At 47.0% G+C, this 6,660-nt stretch overlaps 1 long non-coding RNA gene across 1 annotated transcript; it reads right to left on the reverse strand.

The window, feature by feature from the left end:
- Nucleotides 1–2,085: 2,085 nt before the first annotated feature.
- LOC126543210 (uncharacterized) lies at nucleotides 2,086–6,302 on the reverse strand. Its single transcript, XR_008608529.1, has 2 exons — nucleotides 6,026–6,302; nucleotides 2,086–3,653 (listed from the first exon to the last, which is right to left on the reverse strand). It is a non-coding gene; the product is annotated as an uncharacterized lncRNA (long non-coding RNA).
- Nucleotides 6,303–6,660: the final 358 nt, after the last annotated feature.

Raw genomic sequence — 6,660 nt, forward strand, 5'->3', positions numbered from 1 at the left:
TATATATATATATATATATATATATATATAAGTGAAGTTCGGAGCCACTATCACGAGTCTAGACTGCGACTTAGAAAACCAGCTCTGGTAGACCGCTGATGAGGGGAGACTGATGATAAATGCAGCCGGTTTATTCGGTCTCCCCAGACCTTCCCCTTGGGATTGCTTAAGCATTCTCCTTTCACGAGTCAAAGGCGTCCGTGCATGCAGTCCGCGTTACCGTCTCTCTACCCCCATCTCTCTCTCTCTCCTTTATTTCTATTCCCCTATATATATATATATATATATATATATATATATATATATATATATATATATATATATATATATATATATATATATATATATATATATATATATATATATATATATAATCATTTCACGAGGCTTTTTGTACTTTTACATGGCTGTCCCCAAGTAAAGCGCTGAGCCATGCTGCCTCAAGGGCTGCAGAAGATAGCGCCAACCTTTCCTTTCCCACAAGCCACTTCCCTCTTTCAAGTTCCCCGCGGTCAAGGCACGGCACATAAAAGCGTCTCTCTCTCTCTCCCCCCCCCCTTCCCCCCCCCGCCCCCGTCGCGATGTAAACTCCACCGAAATCATTCGAGCTCGGTAGACGTGCCGTGCACTCACAAGACTTCGAGGTCGTAAACAGAAGCTCTGCCGCTCGTTGTGTAAACAGCCACCGCTGCCGCCCGTGTCCCCAGAGTGGTTGCCGCGTGCGTGTATAGGGTGTTGACGGTGACACTATGGCCAACGCTGTGTAGTGGTCCAACGGGGTGCTCCGACAGGAACACCACGCCGAAGCAAGCTGCGACTCGTGTAGGATTTGGCATTCCACTTGCAACACGGTGTTGTTTGCAAAAATTCACACAATGTCGACGCTTGTACTGCTGCATCCGCGAATTGTAGCAGGCGCCGCGTTGCATTTACCTGACACTGCGTACTACTCGAGTGTCATCGTGTTTTGTCTACCCCTGGTTGCGCGATGTTACACATGCGGCTACAAGAGTCGCTGCGCGTGTTTCTTCTCGCCCGTATTTACTGCGGTTGACAGGCGCTCGACACATCCACTTATCTTGCGGTAAATCAATTAGGGTACGCTGTAATTAGGGCGTGTTGAGATTGCTTCGAGATAACTTTAAATTTTGTTCAGTTCATTTCTCCATGCGGCACACCTGTTTGAACTGATGACTTTTTTTTTTCTTCTTGAGCGGCAAATATCCTCTTGACTATGGACCCAAGTACGAACATTATGTGCGCGCGCGCTTCTCGATAATTAATTAATAAAACAGATTGATTGCTATTGGTTTATTGACTTTTTGCAATGGTATTCCAACCAAATATTAAATGGATCGGACCTACATGGCAAAGAAACCGCTTGCAGAGGATAGTGAACTTTCATTTCGATAATATTTGCCTTCCTGAATGCTTTCGTGGATCTCCTAGAACAAGCAGCAAGAACCACATACATACATACATACATACATACATACATACATACATACATACATACATACATACATACATACATACATACATACATACATACATACATACATACATACATACATATGCATTTCCATTAATTTATCATTTCTTTAATTCTTCTAGTAAGTACAAGTAATTTCCCCTATGTTGTCCTTGGTGTCAATGTTTGTTGGATTTTTATGATATGCTTAATAAAAAATCGGGCCCCTCGGTTAACCCCCTTTCTTCTCGTTCATTACATAACGAGGGTCTCGAATCCGGCAACACTGATGCCTTCAGGTAGCAGAGGAAATAGCTTTGACTGAAAAATTGGGGTATCACAAGTGTTGGGCTCCATGGGTACCGCGGCTATTGACATCAGACCACAAGGATGACTGCACTCGCCAGTTTCTTCCAAAGTGTCAAGAAGGAAGGATTGTTGGACTCCATTTTTACGGGAGACGTGGGCGTTTCATTTCACTCCCGAAACGAAACAAAAATCCAAACAGTGGCGTCACCCAGAGTCACCAGTCGCAAAGTAGTTCAAACAAACTCCTTTTCCTGGCAAAGTCATGGCCAGTGTTTTTTTTTTTTTTGGGGGGGGGGGGGGGGGTGGGGGATCGTACGGGGATACTGCTCGTCGATTTCATCAAACGTGGGACAAGAGTCAGCTCAGACAGTTATTGTGTAAGCAAAACTCAGGCGAGCTATCCAAAACCCGCTGGCGAGGACGACTGGCAGCCGGTGTAACGCGGCTTCCCGACAACGCCCGACCTCACGTCTCCCGTGAAACCCAGGAACCTTTGACAAACTTTGGGTGGACTGTCATGCCCCACCCACCGTATAGTCGAGACCTCGCGCCTAGTGATTATCACTTGATCCCCAAGTTAAAGGAACATTTGAGTGGCCATCGCTTCTGGAGCGATGATGAAGTCAAAGAAGAGGTGAAACGCTTCCTCAACGCTTTGGCGGCGGAGTTCTACGACATTGGGATGCAGAAATTGAAGCACCGTGTACAAAATTGCCTAGAAAACGATGGAGATTATGTAGAAAAATATAGCAAAGTTTCATCTTTGCAATGATGTAAATTGCTATAAGAATAAACAATGTTGTCTATTTCTAAAATTTATGGGAACCTTATTTCTGGATCAACCCTTGTATATATGTGCATTTCTAGTTTAATTCTTATATTTCCTTTTCTGGATAATCGGTCGAATATTGCACGCCAAAACACAAGCATGGGTGCGCATTAAAAAGACAAAAAAAAGCATGAAACGTAATTTGTCACACTGAAAGACTGATCCAGCATCATTGTTTTTTCCTTTCTTTTTTCGGCGGCAGCGGTATGCACAAACTGACCCCTATTTCAACTAAACACGCAAAGAATTAAAACATTAATGTAGCGCATGCCGCACGCACAGAATTCGAGCAGCTATTTCTTCCTTTTCTTTTTTTTTTTTTTCGTGTGCAAGAGGATGAGGAATAAACTGCTCTCAGAAAGCCCTCTTGTGCGATGGCATTATTAATGTAGGATCACTGTAGCATAGTGCCTTCTTCCCTGATTCTTCTGGGTTACAGCAAACCGACTTCGCGAACGACTAGCGCCAGCGCACCGACGCAACATTTATACTATCGCGCACTGTTTTGCAAAGTGTTCTTCAGCACAAATAAAATCCAAGTGACGACACGTGTGCTGTCGCTAGCGTGTATACGCGTGTTTGCAGTGCAGGCAACTTCGCGCGGCGAAGTTGCTCACACTGGTCACGTTATCGAAAAGTGGGCACACTGCCTACACGTGTTCTCAGCGCAGTCCGAATGTTAGGCCCAAACACAACGTTCATCGGCGTTCCGCGGTCCGGCGGCTGCGCTAGAGTTCGGTGACCATCTTGGGCGGGTGGATTTGGATGACAGGTACGACCGGCCTGCCGACGGTGGCCTTGGTCTCGTTCGGAGACGGTTCGCGAGTCCGGTAGCCAAAGCGCATCGCCAGTGCCACGCTGGTGACGTTTCCAAAAACGAGCAGCAGCACCAGCGCCGGGTGCAGGAAGATGCCGGCGAACAGGCCGGCTGCGGTGGTCACCATCGACGCCGCAGAACAGCCCAGAAGTACAGCGCTGCGGGGACGCTCTTCCAGCGCGCCCTCCCCGCTGTCGACCTGCGTCGAGTCCATGGGGTTGTTTTTTCTGCACAACGAGTGGCACGAGGATGTTTTAAATGGCGAATGAAGAAATCTAGCGGGCATCTCGCTCGAGAAATTTTCTCACTTTCCCGCCTTAGCTTGTCCGCGTTGTTCTCAGATGCAGACTCGATGAAAAGAGAAGAAAGAAACGAACAAAAGCTGACGCTGCCTGAAGTGAGCGCTTGAGAGACGCAAGTGCCCGTGCGCATGGTCAAACATCCTTCCTCGCCCCATCCCTCTCCTCCAATTGTCAGCTCCCTTACCTTTTCGCCGTGATAACGCTGCCCGAGAATCCGTACCTTCTTTGTTTAGCTGGTCAAGCGCCGAAGAATAATGCGGTCCCAGCTGTCCGAAATGATCACGTCGGATAGGAACAGATTCGTCGCTTTAAATTAGGCAAGTAAAGTTTGCTATCGAGCTGAAGGTAGCAGAATCATGTACAGAGGAGCAGACTGCCCTCATCAAAAATGAAACTTCTTAATTCACAGAAATTTCCAACTCTGAATCCCACCTGACCAAGGCACTCACCTTGTCTTTCCTGCCAACGTAGCTAACTGACGGGCTATAGTATCGTGGTTAAGATGGTGTCGAATTACTGAGAAACTCAAAAAGCCAGGAGGCTTGAAACAACCAATCGGCCGGGGAAACCAAATGAGTTAACGAATTGACCACTGAAATGAAAATTAACTTTTTCACGCTGGTTCTCTTTGTAGGTTGGTAAACGTTCTTAAGTAGTCATGTGGACGGTAAATTTTCCTTGGATGAGACCATTCCTACATCTTTATCGTTCCTTCAAACCTCATTTCATGACCCATATGAGTTCTCCAGACAGGGTCCCACTGAGGAACATTGAGCAAGTCTCAGTACATACCTTACACTTTAACAGTAAATAACGCTTAATACCACAGAAATTGAGACGTTTATATAAGGAACTTATGCACCACGCCCCACTGACTGCCGTTGCGCGTAGGCGAGCGTCATCACAGTTATCACCTAATTGCAACATAATCTGCTATGTTGAAACGGGAGCGGAATTGCTTTTGTTGCATTGAGGTTTCACTACATCTCTGCATGCTTTTGATTGTTGTTATCTAACATGAAATAGCCCGCATGACCGATATGGCTGGTACTCAAGAATTACTACAATATCGATATGAGCATATCAAGGTTTATTCTGACAGACATCCTGTATAGATGGCTGGCACAAAAACAGCGTGCGACCGCTCTATACCGCAATCATCGTTACGACTTTTTTAAATTGATATTTATAGCGCTGAACCAATTCATGCTAATAACGCGGACATTGCGCGCGCTGGAAGCAATGTCGAGAGAAAGAAATGAGTGCGAACGGCTGCATCAGATGCGCACTCGGTCAACGCTGTAATGGGAGAGAACTACACGGCTGGAAGATATTCACATACGCGTCAGCGCCATTCTATTTGTATCCGATAACTGGATAATAAGGGAGGACATTATTTTTGCCTTTCGTCCTGATCTGTGCAAGATGGAGCTAAGATTGATAAAGAGAAGTGAACAGGATACGTTGTTCAAGAAAAGCCGCAACGTTCCCCTTTCTGCCACTTTAATTACGCTAAATACAGTGCGCTAGACCTTGGAGACATTTCCAGGGGTCGGGAAGGGGGACGGGTGTTAATCAACAAAATAAGTTCCCGAATACCTGTCCTTACGTAACTTCCTCGAATCACTACGACAGTTGCGACTGTATAACATAAACCACCGTGTTTCTTCGTCGCAACGCGCAAACGGAGAATGAACACAGGCTCACGCGCCCGCCTGAGATTTGGAAGTTTCGCCGCCATATCACCGCTGCTGCGATCGCCGATCCACGCGTCACAACCGATACGAATCGCGTGCGCACATAAGCGAAGAAACCCTGACAACTGTGATTCAGTACTTCATCCGACCACTGCGCACCCATTATGCCATCAGAATGTGAGTCACTATCCCTTGTTGATAGTGACTCACATACCATCAACGGTGCGAGATTGCAGGAACAACATAACAGCATTAACATTGCTCAAAAACTAGATATCGGCGAAGAATAGAAAGTGAGATCCGTCAACGGTATGTACTCTATAGTTCCAGGCGACTGTTCTCTTGGAGATTATACATAGCGGGATTGTTGCAAGCACTAAGTATACGTGGGCGGCGGAACATGGGCAAGGGGAGGCCACTCGTCCGCCACTGCTCTGCTTAGGACACAGTCTCTCCCAACAGCCATTCCACACACAGGGGACCAGTGGAGGCTGGCTGGCTTCGCACCCGATTGAGGCGCAGACAGCAGAACCTTCGTTTGGCGGCGGCCTCAGCCTGCGCCAGAAACAGGGGAGCTCTAAGTGCTGGCGGAATGCTTACCTGGTAAGAATCCCAGCACACGGGCGACTGCCGAGGGGCGACCAGTTCTTTTCGCGGCGTGTCGGCAGAATGTCCTCGCGTAGCGTACTTTACGGTCGGCTGAAACCGAGATAACCGACGCCCGCGACAGGCGTTTCCGAGAGCCTTCGCGCGGGGTTTCCCGCTGAGGCCGCAAGCAGGATCCCTTTGTCCCAGTCGTCACGTTATCAATCCTCGTGGCCGGACCTGCACAAAGGACCCCATGCTATCGGACCGAATGAAAGAGGGGTGCGTGCCCGGCACTGCCCACGTGATAGGAAAAATTTTGATAGACTGTTTGTCCTTCCATAAATGCTGATCAAATTTTGCGGCCGAATATGCGCATTTAGAGTTGTACACACACACACACACACACACACATATATATATATATATATATATATATATATATGTGTGTGTGTGTGTGTGTGTGTGTGTGTGTGTGTGTGTGTGTGTGTGTGCGCGCGCGTGTGTCTTTTATTTTTTTTCTAGATTAAGTATGTTCCAGTAAAACACTGCTTAATGCGGCCAAAGAAGGGGGCAGTTGCCTCCACCAAGCCGCACAGTGCAGTAGATTTTAAGTGGCTGCTCCATGCATCCTTATAATCACGAAAAAT

Source organism: Dermacentor andersoni, chromosome 1 (genome assembly GCF_023375885.2).
Source record: "Dermacentor andersoni chromosome 1, qqDerAnde1_hic_scaffold, whole genome shotgun sequence".
NCBI classification, from domain to species: Eukaryota; Metazoa; Arthropoda; class Arachnida; order Ixodida; family Ixodidae; genus Dermacentor; species Dermacentor andersoni.